This window comes from Pezoporus occidentalis, unplaced genomic scaffold, assembly GCF_034315485.1.
Source record: "Pezoporus occidentalis ecotype Australia unplaced genomic scaffold, CSIRO_AGI_Poc_V1 ctg9, whole genome shotgun sequence".
Classification (NCBI taxonomy): domain Eukaryota; kingdom Metazoa; phylum Chordata; class Aves; order Psittaciformes; family Psittacidae; genus Pezoporus; species Pezoporus occidentalis.
The window spans coordinates 4,649,630-4,673,134 of NW_026916262.1; the positions used below are offsets into that span (position 1 = coordinate 4,649,630).

Consider the following 23,505-nt stretch of genomic DNA (forward strand, 5'->3'; position numbering starts at 1 on the left):
GTCATTTATTCCCATAAGATAAAAACAAAACTGAAATCTTTTCTTCCCATGAAATCTAACAGAAAAAAAAAGATCCTGATTAGCAAATGATTTTTCAGTCCTTTCATCAAGCGAAATCTTGCTCTTGAGGCTAAGATTTGAGACACTGACTCGTTTTTTTTGAAGGAGCCTGTCCAACGGAAGATCTTTGACAGGCTTGAAACACTGCAGCAACCTTTAATTTAGAGAAATTATTTCCAGTAGGGAAAGCGGCTGGTCATGTGCAGGACTCAAATTAGGACCAACAACAACAAAAAACCCCCAGAAATCAGGATGCATCATACTATCCAGGCTTGGCTTAGCTCCGAGGCTGATTTGTGCTTCACCAGCAGCTGTTCAAATAAGGAGCTGCCCCGAGGAAAGATCTGTACAAATGACTGGGTGGTTTTTAGGGCTTTTTTTCTTTTTCAGTTCTTTGCCTCTCACCTAAACCTCTGAAACAAGCAGTTGCCCTTCAGTAGATGATTATAATAATTATTGGAAAACAATTGAAGTGTGATCAGGAAGGAGGGCAGTAATTGAAATATTGACAGGTGGTAGCTTTGTGCCAAACAAGAGTTTTTGAGATCAGCTGCGCTTTGAAGGACTGCCAGCTAGGATGCTTCTGATAAACTCTTTAATTAACTGTCTTATAGATTTTACTACAGGATCTACAGAAAGACCACATCAAGGCTTTCTAGAAGAAGCTGTGAGTCTCATACAAGTAATTTTCTGTTAAGGAATGCTTTAGGACATATGTTTTTACATCAGTTTTTCCTGATGGTTTGCACGGATGATGTGTATAAAACCAAAAAGTTTGTCTGCCTTCTCTGATGATTAAATATCATTGACACACAATATTAATATGAAACATCAATGACAAATGATATTATCACAATTGGATGATACTAAGGTAAGCATATCACGAAGCTGCAAGTAGGAAGGACAGAGTTTAATACCCAAGCAACTATGCTGATGGTAAGAGGATGACTAATTTTTAAGGTTTCTGTGACTTTGTTTGGGGATGGAATGCAGTTTATGCCCTGGACAGCAGATGTTGTGAATTATTGAGAAATAATGATATGGAGAAATAATGATATTTAAAAGTATGTTTTTGTTCAGGCAGTGCCCATAATAGAATAATATAAGAAGACTGTTTCCAGGATACTATTCTTCAAAACCTCCTGGTAGGCAAAAAGACTTCCCAAAAAGATGCTCACTTTGAACTGTTTCCTGAGGGATTCCCTTCACATTAAAGGTGATTTCATCAGTTATTGCCAAAGAAAGAGTTGTACAGAAGATTTAAACACCCAGTCTTGCAAAAGTTTCCATAAATTAAACTTCTTCCTGAAACATGAAGTCTGAGACAGACACTGTCCATCATTTTGGACCTTATATGTGAGGTATGCACTTTTCCATCAGCTGGTGAAATGGTATCCATTCCTCAGCTGGCAGAGAACACACTCCTGGAAAAAAGGCAATGGTCAGGTGTCATAAATGAGCAAAACATGAAGGATGGGGCAGGGAACTGCAGTTCAGTTTGCATAGGTAAGTGGCTTTTACAAACATGCACCCACTGGATGAGGCTCCTGCATCAACTGAAACACCCTTGTTTTTGAAACTGGTATTTCTGAGTTAGCTGATTATAATTCAAGACTATCTTTAGAGAATATTGCAAGTAATTGAACTGTCTTTTTAACTGTCTGTGTAACTTCTGCCAGCCCCACAATTAACTAGGCAATTTAGAAGCGTCTCTGTAGTAGCATTTATTGGTTCATTTCTAACATTTTCATATTAACTCTGTTTACAAATTACAGTATCCTTGCTAAACCTTGGAAACAGCAGGAGAAGCTGTTTTCTGACATGGTTTCCCCAGAGAGCACATATCCTCCCTGAATTTCTCTGGCTTGCCGAAGGGGCACGGACAGCAGGCCTTGTGCCATTTCCCTCCCATTTTTGCTCTGCTTGTGCCTGGATGAATCTGCTCTCTCCCATCAATGACTGCATTTATCATGATGTATTTTCTGCTGATGCAACTTGGTACCTTGTGGCATGTTCTGAGGGAGAGGCATTAGATGTGTCCTGAAACATGAATGCAATTTAAATGTATCCTGTTAACTCTCTTCATGTCAAACCAAGTACATGGCTTGTGCCCTGCTAAAGTCCATGGGAAATGAATGCGAGAGGAAAGTCATCCCAATGACTACTCTCTCCTTGTTGTGTGGGGATTACTGTGCAAAGGCAGATGAGGACTCCAGCTGAGGGACAAAAAGGGAAAAGGGACCTGTACCCCTGCACCAGCTTCCCACAGCCCCTTTTGCAGAGATGAATAATGAGATTTTTTAGGTGTTCACTATATTCCCTGAAAAAGATAGTGTTAGGCAAAGGAAAGTCTGTAAATTCCAGATGAATTCAAAGGGAAATTTTGGCCCCACACAAAGCCATAACACAGGGAGGGGGGAACAATTCACAAAAGCCAAACCTCATGGGACTTTCCCTCTATAAAATCCTTTGATTTTCTTAAATAAAATGGAAATTCAAATGTTTAATTAATGTGACTCATTATTTTTCTCATATGGATAAAAATACCTGCCCAGGGCTTCAGAAACACCTCACTTTGGGTGGACTGAAACTGTCTGGATCTCATTTACATCCTTCCTGTTGAGGAACAAAATTTATTTCAAGGTGATTTGGTAAAAAAAAAAAAAAAAAGAAAATGGAAAAAGGAATTTACAAAATTCCGCAGATCCTGCCTCTGGCTGCAGAGCAGGTTATTTGTGCATCCTGGCATGTGGGTGAGAGGACGGACATGTCCCCCCTGTTTTATATCATGCTGCATGGAATGCATGTTGTGGGACCTGACATGGGAGAGACTGTGCTGGCCCATACCCCTGTCCTCCCCAACACACAGTCAAGTCCACAGTCAAACTTCTTCATAAGCCTCTTCCCATGCTTGCTGAGCTGAAGCAGGTTTGCTTTGTCACTACCTGAGGCTTTCTCCTGTTTAGAAATAAAATCCGATCATCCAGTGTCTCGTTTTCTCACTCCTCCTTTGATCCCTCTTGCAAGACTTGACTGGAAGAACACATGGGAAAGCAAAACAAGTCTGCTGAAATTCAGCCGCTTGTTTTCAGTTTGCTCTTCTTACCTGTTTTGGTTGCCAGACCCTGACAAATACAACATCAGGAAAATCAGTGATGTAAAGCATTAAACCAGAGAGGCCAATGTTTCAAACCTGAGCAGTGTCTTGAGAGGCACTTTTGGTTACATCTATTCCATCTCATAACTAGATTCAGGAAAGGCTGCCTCTTTGATTTAACAAGAGTTGCAGAAGCCCAGGATACTTATTTGGGTTGCAAGTCCAGCCAACACACAGACAAAAACTTTGGTCCTGATGCTATTTCTTTTCCAAACAGCTCATGGGCCTTGGCTCTTGTTTGAGGGCACTCAGTGATTCACACCACTACAGTGCCTTTGTCTCAAGTATTTTTAAAATTTATAGTGAAGACCAAACAAGACAAAAGTTGTGGGGAATGTGGACTTTTAAAGTGGAACAAATCCTATCACTGTGTAATCGAACCATCAGACACAAAACTGAGTCATTTAGGTCAGAAAAGACCTTCAAGATCAAGTCCAACATTAACCTAGCACTGCCAAGTCCACCACCAGACCATATCGTCAAGTACCACATGTATATGTCTTTTAAGTACCTCAGGGTTGGTGACTCCACCACTTCCCTGGGCATAGCTGTGTTTATAAAAGATATGACAAGGTCTACCTTCCCATTTAATGTGCACAGGTAAGACGCCAGATTTGTGCAAAGAAAGGAAAGATTTCAGAAACATGGTATTTTTAGTGATCAGATTCTCTGAGGAAAGTTGGATGTGTTAGAAAACAAATATAATAAAGGCATACAGGAAAAAAAAAAAAAGCAATACGAAACTGAGCTCCTTGTGTCCACTGTGTGGGGAGCCCCACCAAGCTGCAGTGATTATTTAGAGCTGGGTCAAACCTGAAGGTTAGGCATAGGTGTAAAAAACAGTCCTACTTTGTACTGATATAAGCATAAGAAAGTTACAACCACTTCGTAAATAATGCCTCTTTATGACCATGTGGATTTTTTCTTTTCGATCTCTCTCTCCCTCTTCCCTACATATATAATGAAAAATCTGCACTGAATAAAAAGATAGGACATTGAGGGAAATGATTTTGATCAGTGTTTATTTGAACAGCACCAACAATGTGTTTTTTTTAAAACAAGCCTGTCAATAGAAGTAGACACAGAATGCCCTAATCGAAACAGGCATAGAAAGGATAAAACCCCCAGACTACAGCATGTGACCTAGGATGCACCACACCAGCCTTATCAGAGGGAGAAGGATGGAGGGGTTGAGGACAGGGGAAGGCAAGACTCTTTTCAATCTCCTCCCTGACCCCAAACCTAGGAAAAGAGCATCTAACTGTTTTTTTCCTTGATTTTCCCATTCTTAAAAATCGGGTTAAATCACATTGCCTGCTGCCACCTAACATTGCTTTCTGCAGCACCTTATTAATATAGCAGGTATCAGCACATCATGATGAGCACTGTTAAAAGTGTCCATAGAAAACAGCTAGGTTAATGACTTTGGTAGTGTTTTGCACCATTTCAACTCTGCTGGCCCAGATTGGTGGCCAGTAGCTTGCCAGTTTTGTTTCCTTGTTTGTGGTACTGGCTTTTTGGTTTTTGTGTAATCACCTGATTCACTGGTATCGTGGGAGCTGCTGAAAAATGCATTCTCTGTACCTAGGAAGAACCTGTATAAATATTCTCAATAAATAAATAACAGTTGTCATTTTCAAAATATGACAATCTCCAGTTGCCTGTGCTTAAATTGAATGACATGTCATTTATCCTAATAGATGTGAATGCATGTATAGTACATATGAGTGAGTCACCTAATTCTTATTCACCTCAGCCTTGGTCTCAGCTGGGGGCAAGTGCCTCTAACAGGGTTTGGATGGATCAAATCACAAGCAGAAAAATCTTGGTCAATTATAGATGCCTAAGGCTAAAAGGGAGGTGTCTTTTTCTCTTCCTTCTTTTTTTTCCTTAATCTTGCTGAACACAGAATGTCCCTCCTATCCATAGGCTTGCTGAAGGAGCAAGTCAATCTCCTATCTGTGGAATTTCTGGGAATATCTCTTCCCCCTGTAATTTAACGTGACTCAATTCTCCATCCTGATAATACAAGTGGTGAGAAAAGCTCCTAATCCTATTGGCATACCCTCTTGTCAGCACCTCTTTATTTCACTGCTTTAAAGGCTCAACATGTTTTCATTTACAATAAGCACTAAGATAACTGCAGGTGCCCTCTCTAAAAGCAAGGTTAACTCACCTGAGATGAATTCTTTTATTGCAAACAAAAGCAACACATGAGCAGGAAATACAATTAATACAGGTGCTTCCCTGAAACTTAGCAAATCCCATTTGTCTTGAAATGACATAAATCCCCATTATATAAACAGGCCCCAAAGGCTTGATTTGTATTATTTCTGGAGAAGAAGGATTTAAGCAAAAGATAAATGGAGTTGTGATGGTAAGGAAAAAGAAATCCTTGTACTTACAAGGTATTTATTTGACAGTAAAACTACCAGTGTGCTACTTTGTGATGGTATTTAAAAATATGCAAATGCCTTAATAGAACCAAAAAAAGCCCAGCCTAGATGGGGTTTCCAAGTTAACTGTTTTTTTGCCGATGATGTGTAGTGTTGTGTATTTGCAACATACCTCTCAAGCATTGTCTGAAGCATGAATCTCTTAATGATTTGCTGTTTGGTGATATTAAAGTCAGATACTTCTGGGGATGAAACATTGACAGACTGTGAGAACCTTGTGTTTCCAAGGTGGCAGAAGGATGCTCCTTCCTAACCCTCTCCAGGAGGACCCTGCAGAGTGCAGCCTGGACTCCTGCTCCTAGTGGGGCTTTTTGCACTACCAGCAGCGCAGCTCCAGCCCTCCTGGAGGCAGGGAGCAGGGGCAGGTCCATGGAACTGCCTCTACACCCATTGTCCACAAGGTTGCTGCTGTCCCTAGGTATGCTGGAGCTCAGGGCTGGCATGTCTGGTGAGCCCATGCCACTGCATGTTGTTTTCTTTAGATCATGCCCTTATCTTCCTTTTGCAATTAACAGTATGAGCCCTTGGTGTTTATAAACAGGTAGGAGGAAGATGTAAGGCTATCATAGCTGCTTACAGTCTAAAAAGCCAGTTCAAAATGGTATTTAAATTATCATTTATCTTACCTATTTCCTTTATAATTCATATATAACTGCTTAAACAACACACTCCAAAATTACCTAAATCAATAAAAAAAAGGGAAAAGAAATTGTAACACTTAATGGGATCATCATACAAACAACTGCAATTATGTTGACAAGTATATTACACTGGTTTAGATATTCAGCTGTATCATCACCAAATACAGTATCCTCTTTCTTCACCCAGAAGCTGTGCTATGTCTGATGAGTATTCCCGATCCTCAGTTTTTTGACAGATGAGGCCCTGATTTTTGCAACCAGTCCTGCTTGGTTGGATTTCTGCAGCCCTGTGTAAACTATTGCCTTCAAGATAACTATGACCCCCCAGGGGTCAACCTACAAAAAGCTGATTGCATCATCTGGGCCAAAGCTGAAATACTGAATCAGGCTGGTCTCCTTTCTCTTCCTTATATTCTAATAAGCTAATCCAGTACCAAGAAATCAGAGGAGTAAAGCTTTATTATTTCCCCATGTACACCTCCCCAGGCTTGAATTCATTGCACATCTCAAATGTCCACCATTACCCATGGGATCTGTAGGTGTAAATAAAATTCCGGATCGGTCCTTTTTCCCTGAAAATTCAGAATTTATTCAGACAGCTACAGCAATGTTTACAAGTCCCAGTCTGCAGACACTACTTGCTCCAGGAGTGACAAGTTGACATAGTTGTATGCTCAATTAAACCCGCTCTTCCTTTTTAAACAAGTGCCTTAGACTACTAAATTATGTGCAAGTTTTCTTGTACACTTTGACTACATTAAACTTAAGATGCCAAACTTTGGCTGCAAACCTTAACTTGGTTATTTGGAGAAGACTTAACACAGTTTTCTTTGACAGATATTGAAGTAAAATAAAAATCACTTTAATGTTTTTTTTCCATTTTACAGGAAACATGCAGCTTCCCCAGGAAACAGTTCTTAAATGTATGATGTGTAGAACAAAGTATGAAAGCCCTACTTTCCAGAACTCTCAAGAACAAGCAATTCCAGCTGATGCTGGAGATGGAGAATCATTACCTGAAAATCTAGTCCTGATGTTCCACACAACCTGCTTTGAAAACTTTACCAACTATTCAGCTCAATACTCAGGTTGCAGGTGCGGTTATTTTGCTTTAGGGCTCTTTTCTTACAATTCATCTCCCATGAATGGGCTCTTTCCTTCATGTAGAACCCCACTGAGGTGAGCAAAGGATTGGTGTCTGAAAACGGAGGTGAGTGTAATGATTTGCTAGAATTATATTCCAGTTTGGCTGAGTGGCCTGTGGATGTAAGTGTCTTTTTGGGAAAATGGGTCATTTTTACAAGAAAAGCTATTTTTACTGAAATTCTTTAGGGTTTTTGTTGCCAGATCAGTGAATGAAAACTTCACACAGCAGAGGCAGCAAGCTTCTCCTGGTGCTACTATCCATTTTAGGGTATTCATAACTCTTTCTTTAACAGGTGGAAGAGACAAGCAAACATCTGTGTCTCCAAAAATAATTTTTGGGTTTCTCTCAAATGGGTTGTTTCCAAAGAACAAAAGTTGCCTGAGGATCTTTTAGAAACTGAAAGTCATCACCAACTCCTTATCTGATAGATTCAGAATTCCAGAAAGACCACCTTCCACACCCTGAACCTCCTGAGGAGAACTAGAGGTAGATAGCTTTACCTTCTCACTGCCACAAGCAGCTTCAGAGGGACATGTTAGGTCCGTTGCTCCCACCAGTGGTTGGGGTGTTCAGCCTCCAAAGTTGGAGGGTCCAAACTCTTTTCTGCTTCATGAAGCTGTTTTATTTTTGAAAGGTCCACATTTGCTGTAATTCAGGAGGTCACTGAGAGGCATTCGTGCTCAAGATATCAAATGCTGAATGGGAAAGGCTGAAGTAGGGATAACATCACTGAGCTGAAGTGCTTCAGGTGTGTTGGCCTTTCTTGTAGGAATCAGTCACGTTCCCTGGTCTTACTAGCTCACATGAAAGGGATGACGATCCACTTCATTCATGGGCGTTTCATTTGTCTAAATTGAATCATAGCCAGAAGTGGCTAGTGATGCAACAAATGCCGATGCATCTTAAGCATGATATGAAACTTATCTACCAACTGTTTGTGCAGAACTTAAAATGAGAAGCACTGCTATGTCAGTAAAAAATACACTTTGCATCTTCAAAAAGGTGCTGTTATTTCTGGATATGGTTTTCAGATGTGCCTGCTCCCCAGCTGGTATTGCTCTCAGTCAAGTGGAAAGGAATTTTACTATAAAAGTTTGATGTCTTTTGAAAATCACACCTAATAATCTCTCAGAATTTATAAGGGAAGTTACTTTAAATCTAACGAAATGCAGTATCTGCAATACAACTTGCCAGGATCAGATATAAATGCTGTACATGCAGATAGAGAGACACAAACGGTCATTTGCAAACAGAGACAGCTGTTACCACGTGCTGGTGCTATTGAGATGTTGTGGTAGGTTTGGCATTCTTATCTCATTCTTGCTTCAAAGTCCAATTGTGCTTGCAATTGTTCTGATTATTTAGCAGAGCACAAAAGTAATGTTGTTTTCCATGTTGCCACACTAAGAGGTGTTTCTTATGCAGGAGATAACCACATTTGCTTCCTTTTAAACACTGTATTCTACCCTTCTCTTTGTCTCCATTTATATAAGCCAAAATGTATATTAAAAAGGTATTTGTCCCCTAATTCCTCTAGTCTAAAAATCACGTATTGTGACAGACCTTCTCCCCTGCTTTGATTCCTATGCCAACATCATGTTGTACACTGCAATGAGCAGAAAATACATTGCAGTATCCTGCTGGGGATTTTTCCATTGCAGCAGATTTCCCAAGCGTGCCTGACCAGTGCCCGTACCTCCAGCATGGGAGCAGGACGTGGACAAGGGGCCAGCGTGTCCCAGCCACAGCTCGGGTGAGCTACAGCATTTTTATAATTATAAGTAAATAGGCTTTTAGCATCAGCAAAGCCCCCATAATCTAATAGTAGTAATCTAATCAAAGAGCTTGTGAAAAACAGATTCTATATCCATATAATGATGTGATGACCTATAAAATGATGATAGATGTTCCTAGCTGGCATTGGTAACTAGGAGAGAAAACAGGTTTATTGTGTGCATTATCTGAAAATGTAAATTCCATGTTGATATGCTGATCTGTCTGCAGAACTCTGGTGTTCCAATTGTTAAGTCTGCAGATGGGTTGGATGGAAATATATAAACTAGGAAATAAAAAGGGATTATAAAACATAGGACAGGACATGACATGAAAGAGCAGAACAGGCAGAATAGAATAGAATAGAATAGAACAGAACAGAACAGAACAGAACAGAATAGAACTGAACAGACTATTTCAGTTGGAAGGAACCTACAACAATCTAATCCAACTGCCTGACCACTTCAAGGCTGACCGAAAGCTAAAGCATGTTATTAAGGACACTGTCCAAATGCCTCTTAAGCACTGACAGGCTTGAGGCATCAACTGCCTCTCTAGGAAGCCTGTTCCAGTGTTTGACCACTCTCTTTTCAAACCTTATAAAATATCATTACTGAATGCCTGTGCTAACAGAACTCCCGCCTTCTCCTACCTATTTTATCAGCAACAAACAGTGTCAGCAAAAAAATTTACACCATAACCAGCAGAAATCAGCCCTTTCCAGCACATGAGAAACAAGCCAAGACTGGCAGAAATAAAGTTAAAAAAGAGAAATACATGAGTGAAGCCTGGGAAGAAGGCAGGGATGTGGGGAAGGTGTTTCAAGATTTGGGTTTATTTCTTATTATCCTACCCTGATTTGCTTGGTAACAAATCAAACTAACTGCCCCAAGTTGAGTCTGTTTTGCCCCTAATGGTAACTGGTGAGTGATCTCTCCCTGTCCTTATCTCAACCCATCAGCCTTTCATTGTATTTTCTCTCCCATGACCAGCTGAGGAGGGGAGTGATAGAGAGGTTTTGTTGGGCACCTGGTGTCCAGCCACGGTCAACCCACCATATATATACCTACCTCAAAGGCATCTGGGTTCAGATTAAGAAAGGACGGATTTCATGTATGTGGAATGTATAAGGAGGAACTGTAGGTATTGCTTCTTTTAAGTACAGAGTACATATGTAGAAGTACTGAGTATTTCTGTGTTTGTGTTAAGTCCTCTTTGTTCCTGTATTTCATAACCACATTCTTTCTATTTTCCATTTGCTGAAAAAAAGAAAAAAAAAAGAAGAAAAAGGAAACTTTAAGTTTAGGAAGGAATCCCTGCTATCCGGCACCATGCAATTAGCATATATGAATAGGAAATGAGTTCCTGCTGCTCTGGACCATTGTTAATCCATATTGATGGGCTAGAAAACATGACATCAACTGTAAAAATCCAAGAACATTCCTTAAAATATTCAAATGATGTGCCTGGCCCTGTATTCACTCTGCATCTCAAATTCGCATTGACTTTGTGGGTGCTTGGAATGCAGGAGGAATGCAGGATTAGGTACACAGCTACGTGTGGTATACCCACCTTCGCAGCAGAAACAGTTTTCAATTCTGTTTGAAATTCTCTGAGACAAATATTCAGGTCAAAGGAACTATACAAAAAATGCACAGAAATTTTGTACAGCTGCTGTTTGTTCTGGGCCAGATGCCACCATAAGCTGGATGGGGCTCTGTTTAGCTGCTGCTGAAGTGGTATGAGCACACTGCACCATGCAGTGCTTGAGGAGGGATTATGGAGCTAACCACCCTTTGTGCTCCCTCACTAGACCCACACCTGACTGTTCTTTCAATGTCTTATTTTTACAACCTTTATGCAAACTGGTAGCATTTCAAACTTGTCTTTATTTGATGACTTGTAAGGGTGGGATGAAAATGTCATCAGCCTGCTGATGGCTGAGACACTGAGCATTCCTGCGTTTTCCGGGAAGTTCTCAAGAATTAGCATTGAGGAAGTGCTCTGGAAATTGCTGAGTGAAAAAGAATCAGGCGTCATCTCAAGTGGTGTATATTAGAGCAGCCCCGGAGCTGATATTAAATGCTGCCAAAGCCAAAATTGGCCCCTGTAGCACAATCACATTCACTTTCACCATCCTTTATCTTTTTCATCATCTTTCGTGCAGAGAAGCATCCCCTTCCAAGCCAACAGATTGTATCTGTGTATCTTTGCTTCCATTAAAATGCACATAGAAATACCATAATCCATAAGAAGATGTACTTCTGAGTTCAAATCTGTCTGTGAGAGAATATCTGAGTATCCCTAGGGTTCCCAGAGAAATGTATCTGTGTACCTAATGTCAGCCTGCTATGGCATGGGCTGGCTCAAAGGCTTTCTCTCAAAGCCCATTTACTTAAATCGTGGTTCACAAATTACTGAACTTCTCAACTTTAATGACATCTTCTGAACCATCATTATTGATAGCGAAAGTGTGTGAGCCATTTCTCACTCAACAAATAAAGGTTCAAAAGTTTCAAGCACAAGGTAGCCCTTTACTTTTCAGACCAATCTTTCTACCCCAAAAAGTCAAAGCCATTAGTCCATTTTAGGATTTGCAGGCTGTGAAATGTCATTCTAAAAAGAACACCCATTTCTGAGTTATTGGAGTACAAAAGCTGCCTTATAAAGGTATCACAGTACCACTGATAATAGCTTTGGCAAAGACCTTTCAGGTCATCCAGTCCAAACTCCAGTAAGGAACAGTTATACTAACCTTTTGTATTAGCCTTGTTTTGAACACCTCAAAACTGATGTAACTCCATGACTGAGGACTTTGTTCCAGCACCGATTTCCTTCTCCTGTAATCCTCTAAACTGGATATTCCCTTTCTTTAGAGTTAGGACTTTAGTCTCCTTTTATTATCTTCAGCAGCACAAATTGTTTCTTTCCTGAATTCTTGTCAATTTTTACCTCATATGAGTGGAAAGTCTAGTTCGGATGGGCAGCTGGTGAACTGATGGGTTTCTCAACCTTTATAGGGCTGTTTTCACTCTCTTATCATTTTGCCAGGCTTAAACTCTTTGAGCTGACACTTTTCTGCTTCTAGGCGTTTTCTCCGAGGGTGCAGAAGCTGAAAGATCCAACAGTTTCCAAAATCAACAATAGGAAGAAACATGATGTTAAGATATTTGGGTGGCATTTTTTGCCAGAGTGATATTAAAATATGGTAGGGACTGCTTTCCATTGAAAAATATGCTTTTTTAAATCAACACTGAAACCTGTTCATCATATTATTGGGCTCTGGAAAGCCTGCAAAAAGAAAGGGGAGGTTGGGACAGGCAATCTGTCAAATTAATATGGACCAACTGAAATCCAGGCAGTTTTTGGGGAGCTGTCATGGTTTAAGCCCAGCCGGCAACCCAAAACCATGCAGCCATTCACTCGCTCCCCACCCCCTCCCCCCCCCCCCCCTTCCTCCCTCCACTCCTGGAGGAATGGGGAGGAGAATTGAAAGAATCTAAATCCCACGGGTTGAGATAAGAGCAGTCCTGTAACTAAGGTATAACGCAGACCACTGCTGCTACCACCACCAATAATAATGATAAGGGAAATAACAAGGGGAGAGAATACAACTGCTCACCACCCACTGACCGATACCCAGTCTGACCCGAGCAGTGATCTAACCCTTCTGGGTAACTGCCCCCAGTTTATATACTGGGCATGCCGTGCTGTGGTATGGAATACCTCTTTGGTTAGGTTGGGTCAGGTGTCCTGTTTCTGCTTCTTCCCAGCTTCCCCTCCTCCCTGGCAGAGCATGAGACTCAGAAAGTCCTTGGTTGGAGTAAGCATTACTGAGCAGCAACTAAAACCATCGGTGTTATCAGCATTGTTCCCAGGCTGAAAGTCAAAACCACAGCACTGCACCAGCTATTAAGAAGGAGAAAAATGACTGCTACTGCTGAACCCAGGACAGCAACTTACTGCAGTGTTTAGTCATTTGACTACAGGAAAAACTGAGCTTGGTAGTTCTCACTGACTTTACTGGGATAGCAGACTGAGTTTCAAATAACACTGCTGCAGGACAGCAGAAAAAAAAAAGTCAAAGCATTTCAAGGGCAAAAGTCATATCTTTCACTAGGAATCTTAATTTTTAATGGACGTTTTACTGTGTAGCCTGGTGAATAAAGCATTGGGATTGCAAATGCTCATTAGATTATATTTTAGAACAACTATTTAGCTTGCTGCAATTGTATTTACTGGTCAACTAATTCATACTGAATTCCAGCTGAAGTCTCAGGAGAATCAGCTTTCTCATGATATTTCAGTGTTTCTTCTTCTTTTGCATCAGCTATGAAGTGGAGAAATGACAGATGTAAGCCTACTGAAAACTAGGAAGGAAAGGTTGTAGGGCCTCTCAGCAATGGGATTCAGAGCTGTCCATGCACAGAGGATACACAGGACACCTCCAGAGGTGGGGTCACCTTCCAATCCTCTTCCACCACACCTCGTGCCTTGCTTCCCCCTGTCCCCCAGGCGCCCTCTCCTGCAGCCCCTGTGGAGGCAGGCAGGCAGGCGGAGGCAGGTGGCTGCTGTTGATTTGCATCTGCCTATTTCCCAGTTGCTACGACAACCCACCAGAAAGTGCATCAATACCTGCATCATCAAACCTCACAGAGCCAGTGACAGGAGGTGGCTGTCACATGAGCCTTCAGCTCAGGCTGGCAATGCCACCCCACTCCCTCTGCAGCAGGGCAACAGCAGACAGGCAGATCACCCTGCTCAAAGCCACAGCATGCTAGTAGCTGGCAGATGTAGTAGCTGGCTCCTTGCACTCTGAGCTGCTAACATTAAAATGCCTATATGAGGTTTTGTTTTCTACTGTTCCTATCAAAAATTGCAGTGAAGTTTACGCAAAATGGATCATTATTTCATCTAGTTCATTGCTCCTTCCCTGAGCTATCATATCCTTTCGTCCTCAGTGTTACCATCAGTGTCTTTCCCTTTTTCATAACACATGTGAAATTGAAATATTTTTTCGAACCCTTACCAAATTTCTGTCTAAATGAGGTGCTTTCATTAGATACTGCATTGCCTGCTTTGTGTACTTGGTTGTGTTTAGGAAGTGAAAGCAGAGCCTACCTGTATTTCTATTTCAGTATAACAAAAGATCAAAACACCACAGAAGCTGTGTCACACAGTGTGTTTTCCACCGGTATATGTTATTAATTTTGTTCTCAGCAAAGCAGTGTCATTTCAACTCACAAGAGGAAGGGATAGCTTCTCCCTCCATGCAAGTTGGTATGTTAGACAATGGGTGAGTTTATCCCACCCAACCGCTAGGAAGAACTGGGGAAATGAAAGCCTCTTTAGTCATTGCCGGATATCAGCTCCTAATTTTAGTCACTCAGCAGCATTTCTGAGAGTAGATGATTGCTTTGAAAGGCCCTTGTGATGTTTCCTCAGTCATTCAAAAGCAATGTATTATTTTTAACTCGGGGCATTTTACCACCTTCTTGCCCACCAGCCTGCCTGGATTTCTCCCTTATTACAACTCCTACACTGGAAACATTTTCTTCTCTCATTATTTGAAAAGTAGAAGTTACTGAAGCTATATAAATAATTCATAAGCAAGCATGCCTGCCATGTGTGGGAATAAATTGTACGTGTGTGAGAGGAAGAGTTCAGGGGGTACAAAAATTGGAACAAATGAGTGCAAAAGACACTAAAACCAGGCTGGATTTGTGGCTAATTTTTACCAGGCCAATAAAATGCAAGGGCGAAAAAGCAAGGGAAATGGGCTTGAAGCAAAGGCCTAACCTGGAAGCAATTTGAGGCCAAGACAGCATGTTACATGTGTGTGCACCATCTGAGTACATGCTCTGTGTAGAGGGGGAGTGAAAGCCGTTGTCTATATATGTACCATAATATGGCTAACCACACTCATATTCACTACTAATGAAAACCAGCATGTAGTACCTTGTACCTTTTACCTCCCTCATAGTAAAGGGGATTCATGCAAGAAGGAGAGAAAGGAATCGGTGGTGAGAGATGTTCTCATTTCAATAAAAGTTACAAATAATAAAAGAAGAATATTAAAGAGACTGAGTAAAAATAAACATAAGAAAGAATAAGAATAAGAGTAAGAATGATGAAGGTACTTTGACTTGAATACTTTTTAGCTGACCTGTTGTGTGTTTGGTAAACTTTGCAAAGAGGTTGGCCTTTGCAGTCAGCTTTGTCTCTGTCTTTGTCCATCAATGCCACTACAACAAAAAGAGCTGAGATATGGAGTGCCCAAAAGCTGAAGAGAGGGCTCGGCACTTTGCAGATTTTGGTCCAGGACTTGAACTGAAGTGTGGGTGGTGCAGTTCTTTTCTGGAGCAATCCTTACTGCACTCAGTTGAAGAAAAAAGTGTCAAAAGCCACCATTTGCAATGGTGCATAGGACAGATCTGTCAGAGGATTTAATCCTCTGTGTGTTGAATGCTGGGATTCTTGGCTCATGAGCACTAGCACCTTTTGCCTCCTCCATGAGTATCTTTCTTTGGGACAAGAACAGTGAGGTATCTCCAGCAGGGAACTGGACATCCAGCCCAATGAGTTAGGAGCTCGTAGGCAGGTGAGAGACTGCCTGGGAGATGGCTGTGTGTGCCCCGTCCCTCTCCAGGACTAATTGCCTGGCTCAGGATGGTGAGGAAACTCTGCAGAGTCCTTGGGACAACAGCTGAGGTCCTCCTCAGTTTCTGGACATGGTAAGCTTGACTCCATTTTAACTCCCAAAGTTTGTAATTAGGAAGCTAAGAGGTGGATTATGCATATTTCCCATTGACTTCTGCTGTGAAGCACTGAAACAAGGTTGGGAGTTGCCAGGCACTGCCTCCCAAGGACCACCTAGGACAGCCAAGCTGTATTAACAGCGGCCTTGAGGTGTATTTGGGAGAGACATCAGTATTCCTGCCTCCCTCTTCTCAACCCACCAGCTTCACCCTGGGCTCAGGGATACACTCCTTGAAACCTTCAGATGTATCAGGCCCCAGCTGGGCTCCCGCACCTGATGAACAAGCTTTGAGCCCAAGATATCACTGGATGGGATGGAAAGCCCTTGTCATGGGGCTTGTCCCATGAGCATGCTGTGGCCAGTCTCTGGGAGCATCAGCTGAATTAGGCCCTCACGGGACTTAGGTGGAGAGAAAACTGAATTCTGCTTCAGCAGGAACAGAGTACCAAGGGGTGCAAGCTGAGAAGGAAAGGTGAGGTTCATGAGTTCACCTTCATCCCGCAAGGGATAGGTATTTTAGCTAATACCTGTCTGGGTTCCCACTACAGCCGGTGGAGATAAAAGGGATAAAGCACTCTGGACAGACACCCATTTCTTTCCACTGGCTATTGCCATCGCTTAGACAGCTTTCTTCAACTGTATGTGACTTCTGGTTACTTCCAGATGGCTAAAATGAAACCAGCTGGATCCTGTTCTGGGTACCTGAAAGCAAAAGTCAAGCAGGGAGGCACTTCTTTTAGGAGTTAAGCAGCCCCTGGAAATGGGCCTGTTGGCTCACAGGCTTGGCTTTAAGCAACTCTATCCTGGCTAATTCTTGTTTCAAACAAGTCTGCTGGTGTGTTATTTTCCTGATGGGAGGTCACAAAGAGTAGGTAAGGCCAAGCAAGTGCTGAAGATTTGGCCCACTGGATTTTAAAGTAGAGACAGGTCTCAAACAGCATATGGACTCTAGTGCAGAGGCATGTGCAACACAGTGCCAAGATAAGCTCAGCGTTTTCCTGTTATCAGTATGTACATCACCTTTGACATTGCTTGACAAAAAAATGTTTTATAAAACAGGCACATTCCTCCTCCACAGCTCACAGAGATACAGAAACTGAAATCATATTTTATGAATGGAAAATGAAATTAGCCTGAAATTACAGTGATAAATGTAGCTTTAGAAAATCTTAATTCACTTCAGTCGAGTGATTAACTTCTGCCACTCCACAGTGCTCAGTTATTGCAAAGCCATTTGGTGACATTAAACAATTAAACTTTAGACCTGGGAATAATTTTGCAAATCTTTATAGAACCATAAAGTTCATTATTGTTTTACATGCTTGCAATGAAATATGGTGCGTAACTCCAGCTGTTTACTCTAGCATAAAGCCAGCCTCTGCATAAAAGACGATAAGCTCTGGGCAAACTACCAAGTCTCCATCAGTTCAGCTCTCCCAAACGGCTATTCTCTGCAGGGCAGAGAGTTTCTTTGTTTCTCACAGTGAAAAGTTCCTGGAAAATAGTTTCTACTCCAGCAGTCTGACCAGAACGATAACTGTGGGCAGCAGCGGTCACAAACAATTCCAGGGGCGAACGGGCTCGGCTGGGGCTGGCTTAGTGGGGTGGTGTTCCAAAGGCTGCATCTCACCTCACCTGGCATTCAGAGCACTGGAAACGCAGGCGCTTTAACTTTACTTTGCAGTGTTCTGCCTGGTGCCTTTTTTGTGTCATTATTCCACCACAACAGGAACGTTTTCATTGTAAATAGCCCTATTTCTGAGGAAGAAAACCGGGGCCCTTTAGGAGGAAAATTGTTGTTTTACTGAAAACACATGTGAAATGTCATGATTTCTCATTTTTTTCACCACCAAATTACCATTTTGTGTGACACGCAACAAAACCAGAACATATGTATGGGTGTGAAAACGGGTAATAACACAGCAGAAAAAAATGCAGTGAATGTTCTCCCCGATTTTTCAAGACTCTGCTCTTTTTAACAGAGTAGCTGTAATACACATTAAACTAATAAGCAATATGTATTTGATTTCCCTAACGTCCTTGTTGACAGTAAAGGCAGCTAATTAGTGTAATAGATATTTTTATTTACTTCTCGGCTTTTTTCTGGTGTACTTTTGAGAGACGCTGTTCATGTGTGCTCTCCAAGCACTGGGTATAGGGACTAACCGTTCCAGTGGCACAAGGGGTTTTTAGGGATGGGTATGGACCCAACCACCATCCCCATCTGGCCCTTCTTTCCCAGGGCCACCATCCAAGGTCTAATTTTTGAAGCCTGGAAAAGCTAATTTTCAAGCAGAAGCTTATTTCCAAGCAGAAGCTTTTTTTCTTTTTTTTGTGTTCTGGCAACCAAATGTTATTTACAATAAGCTGCAAGACTCCAGAGGTGATACCAGTGTGGCAAAAAATCGCTGCATGACAATACTACTTACTGTAGCAAGAAACAGCTTTTCTCTGTGACCGCATTTCTAATTGGGCTGTAAGAAATAGCATTAGAGCAGTGGTGTATAAGCAAGAATCATATTTGTATGAGGCTCATGGCTTGCTGTGGCTCATCCAGATACCACTTTACAAGTTCAGTCATCAAATCAGCAGAACCACAACAGGCTCTGGTACAAGCCAAAGGGGAAAGTGCCATTGTAAAACTGAATACAGCTGCTTCCATAATAGAACTAATTGCATATTGCATCGCAGAGCTAAATTAGTAGTGAAAACAGTTATAAAACCAACAGACAGTGAAACATGACTCACCAAGCAATTGCTGCCAGTTCGGCGAATTCTCATTGGCCCGAGTTCAACAGCCCACACCTGCATTTTCTGAATAGTAAATATATAATAAGGCATAATTACTAGAAAAATACGCAGCACTCCAAATGTGACAACACGCTACTTGTTTATTGGGATAGTGAATCGTATATAATAAGTTTGACCCAAAGAACTTCTGAGCCACTTGGGGTCACAACACAGAGCGGAGATGGACAGCACAGTCCCGAACCGTGTAATCCACGAGACGTTATCTGCAATGTAGCTGATGGCTGCTTCCAATTGACGTGCTGAAGTGATACAAACCTCCCTATGCTACTAAATCAAAGGAGAGTAAATAGGAAGAAAGCATAAACAATAATAACTTAAAAAAAAAAAAATCAGATATTTATAGCCTGTCTTAAATATTCAAGCTGCAGTGACTTGGGATGTCTCAGCTGACTTTACTCACTGTAATAGCTCCCTCAATAAAAAACAGATGTAGAAATTGAGCTTCATCTGTTCCTTCTGCTTAGAGTCCCTTTCTACCCTCTCTTTCCAGAGGAGTTTTGAGACTGTGCTGCCCACAAGTCCCCAGGAGAGGTGGAAACCAGACCCAGGATTCAGGGAGGGCATGTGTGGGGTTTGTTCTCTTTGCTGCAGACCTCAGAGCCTGTGACGACTGCAAGAGCCAAAGCTCTACTCAGGCTCTGAGAGTGACATCCAAGCACTGCTCCAGGCCCAGTGATGGTTCCCAGCTTGAACAGTGATTTGAAAGGACATTTGATGACCTTGTATCCACCCTTCTCTTTATCCCATGAAATTCCTTCCTCACCTATTTCTGCAGGGGGTAATGTCTGCCCAAAGACATTACAATACTCCAACTGTTTCTTTCAAAATCTGTTTTTATGCCTGTCTCTGAACATGATTGGGGAACAGCTCTTGAACAGGAACATGAACATTTCTCTCCTCACCTTCAGAGTATCTGCTTTCACTGACCAAGAAATTCAGACATCTAAATTCATTCAGGGTTTCCAGTAGTGCTTCTGCATATAGTTCATGGAAACACTTCTTCTTCTACAGCTCATCTCTCAGAGCTGCTGGGGTCTCTGCACTGAGACACTTCAAACTCACAAGCAATCTGACTAAGCTCAGGTTGTGTAATGTCTCAGGTCAAAGAGCTGAGCAGCTGGCAGGACTGACCTTGCAAAGAGGGGAGAGGATTAATTTGGGTGCCTTCCAGAAACACCTCTCCCTGCTTTCAGCAGTCTGATACGGCATCACTGCCTCAAACAAACTTGTGTTCTTCTGGCTTTCACTCCCACAGGCTCCATCATTTGAAACTGTCCCTCAAACAGTGGAAAACCTTCATTTCAAGACTTTCATTTCATGGAAAGCAATAGGAGCTTTACCTGTGCTTTTAGGCACTGGTAGCATGTGCTACAGCTGAAACAGCCGGTACCAGGGTCAGCAGACCCTGTGCCATTGTGTTCCGGGTCTCAATATAAGATACTCTGTGCATGGCCCTCCGTTACCTGTCCTATTCTGAATGTTGGATCCTTGTAATGCCTTTCACCACATTGTCTGGGAAACAACAAGAGGCATAGGTTGAGTGTCCCTTAAATCGGGCATGGTGGGCGCTGCTTCATTCCATACTTCCATGGTTTTGAGGACCAGCTGGAATCAGGGAGGTTTGATTACTTGACATGACAGGACATCTTGCAGCACATCACATTTCTGCCATGACTTAAAAAATATGTAAGCTGTTTAAATGAGCACAAATCAGAAGCAGGTACAAAGTGGAAGGCTCTCTGCTTTCCAAAAGAGAGTGCCAAGCTATATAAATGCACATCATCATATGTCATGGCTTTCCAAGCATCTCCTCCTTCGCTATCCAGAAATTTTAGAATTGCCCATATTTGTCTGTGATTCTTAGACATCTGGGACTGCTATCAAACTGGCAGCCATGATGAATCACATTTGCTGTGCACGCACCTAACTGCATGCAGTCTGGAAATGCCATACAGGGATAAGGAAGATCTATTCCTGTATAGAGTAAAGCCGCTGATTGAAACAACTGGAGCTTTATTACTGACACAACAGGGCCAGGATTTCACTCCATGTTTCCTTAAAGCATTTTAAGAAGTAACATTTTGCCCACAGTAGTACAGTTTTGGGGACTGCTGAGTAAGTAGCTTTTTACTTCTAGACATCCAGGTTCAAATTTGTGTTGTAGGACATCTTCTGGTCCTACCTCCACACATTTTCTTTTGGTTTCCATAGACACATTTTCTGGGGACATACTGCCTGCCCTGGAGAGCTCACACTAGAGCAAGAAGAGATGCTACAGTTCAGGGCTGGAAGGCATCAGGAGCACGGTGGAGAGAGGTCCTTTCCTTGAATTTTATGCTGGCAAATAGCGGAAGCCTCACACATAGTTAGAAAGAAAAGTTATTTTGGCTCTGAATTGAAACTGTACTACCAGGGAGGAAGGAAGGAAGGATGGAAGGGAAGGAAAAAAGCAGGCATCATGCTCTGAGCTCTCCCTTGGTTTTAGACACAGAGAAATAGCTAAAATGTAAGTGAAGGGCAACCGCGAGCCTAGATCCAGCTGAGGTGTTAAGCCATTTGTGTGCTACAGGGAAGAAATTAGACGCAAAGAAACATTTGTTCTATTTCTTACACTCAATCCGCACATGTGAAACATGAATGTTTTCTTGTGTTTAGTAGTTTTCCTCCTGTTACGCATGCATACGTGCGTGGGGTGCTTGCACATGCTTAAAGCCACTTTTCTGTGTTAAACTTTTAAGAGCTTAAGTGTAAAAAACTAAGCAAATAAGTATTTCTGTGAAGCTTTGGAAGACATTCAGAAGGTCCTGTTATCAGCTTCTTGTTGGCAGGCTCGTGGTATTCCTTAAAACCCAGTGCCAGCCAGCACTAACAAACAACCTTTTATTCCTCCACCACATCAGCTCCTCAGTGCTGAATATTTCTACTCATATGGCAATATTTTAGCAAGCTGTTGAGTTTTACTTCAGTGTAACTTCAGGGACCAAAGAGCTGCTCTTTTACAAAGTTTCAGAGGAATGGAATAAGTTTAGGTTAAGTAACGATGATTATTGTAGGCAAAGGTTTCCTTCATTTAATCTTCCCATAACCAAAAAATGCAAGCAGCATTATGACTCATTTAAAAAAACTAACAAATTTCCAAGGGAAATTAGAGAATCAGTCCTAAAGTATTTGGATTAGGGAATCTAATTCTGCAGCCTCTTTGCATATGAAGCAAAAAGCAGAGTGGATGAGAGCCACATGCTATGATGTTTCTCAGCCTGGTGGATTCATTTTTCATTCCCTCTCTCTCTGGCCAGAATCTTTGTTGCTCCAATAATGTTTTTCTTTAGTTTCTCTAGAGCAGCTGTAAATCCAGGCCCATACTTAAATTTCTGCAGAGGTCTGACCTTTATTCTTATACTTGCCCTCCCATGACTTGGCCTTACCTTCAGGAGTGTTTGATCACCAGCAGGTGAGTCCTGGCAGCACCTTGGATGAGGACACAGTGGCTGCTTAAAAAAGCAGCCTAAAAAAGTGCTTAAAAAGCACTGCCTGAGAAGACACTGACATGCCTACAAAGCACAGTGACTAGCACAGTGAACTCCATCCTTCAGAAATTTCCCCATCTCCTTTCAATTTTGAAGCATTCCCAAGGAAAGTTAACAAACCAAGACCAGATGTATCTTCCCCAGCAGCACCGGGGGGGCCCGCCCAAGTTCTGCGATTGCCATGGTTTTTAATTGGCTTACAATGGGGCAGCACCCAGGAATGCAGGGCACACTGGTGGGCTCCAGCACCCTCCTGGCAGGAACAGAGGTGTGATGGCTCCCTGGGAAACTGGCTCAGGAGCTGTGGCACTAGGGTGTCTGTGTTTCTTGCATCTCCACATCACATTTGCTTAGTTTAGAATGCAAATGTCTTTTCTGAAGTCTCTGGCTTTCAGTCCCACAGACTTCAGCACGTGGTAGGAAACCAATGAATGATGGTTTGCAACAACTGTGTTATCTGCAGAACAGTACAACTACCCATAGGTGCCCCTTTGTTTTCTTACAGTACTTCTGCAGCAACACCATTCTACTCTGCTTGCACAACCTCTGAACTGAACAGTTGTCTCCAGACAGTATTTCAGTCCTCTGCTGAGCCAGCCAGTCTTTCCTCAGCTACAGGTAGGTTTGACTCTAGAAAGGTTTCAGGTAAGTGAGGAGTGGAGAACATGGCAAGGGGGATTTCTCCCATGCTGAGGAATCATGAAATTATTGAATCATAGAACAGTTTGGGTTGGAAAAGATCTTAAAGATCATCCAGTTCCAGTCCCCTGCCACAGGCAGGGACAACTTCCACTAGACCAAGTTACTGAAAGCACCATTCAACCTGGCCTTGAACACTGCCGGGTATTGGGAGCCAGCCATCCTTCTCCCATAAAAATGAGCTCATAATTGGAGAAAAACACACCCTGTAGAGAGAGATGGAAATGGAAGGAGGAGATTCTTGTGGCTATGTTGCTGGAGAAGGTTTCAGAGGTCTGGATTTAGCTCATCACCAGACCTTGGGCAGCCTGGGTGTTGTTCAGGGTTTTATCCAGTTCATATTGAGCTTTTCCACTGACTGGGATTTGCTATGGGTAGCTCTGCCTCAGCTCCCAAATCATCAAGCAATGCTGCTCCCCTACTCCTGAGCCCCTGCGCCACCTTGCTATTCAAATCACAAGTTTGAGAGAAAAG

At 42.1% G+C, this 23,505-nt stretch overlaps 1 long non-coding RNA gene across 1 annotated transcript; it reads right to left on the reverse strand.

The window, feature by feature from the left end:
- Positions 1-10,120: 10,120 nt before the first annotated feature.
- LOC134156785 (uncharacterized) lies at positions 10,121-12,169 on the reverse strand. Its single transcript, XR_009962063.1, has 2 exons — positions 11,990-12,169; positions 10,121-10,493 (listed from the first exon to the last, which is right to left on the reverse strand). It is a non-coding gene; the product is annotated as an uncharacterized LOC134156785 (long non-coding RNA).
- Between the last annotated feature and the right edge of the window lie 11,336 nt (positions 12,170-23,505).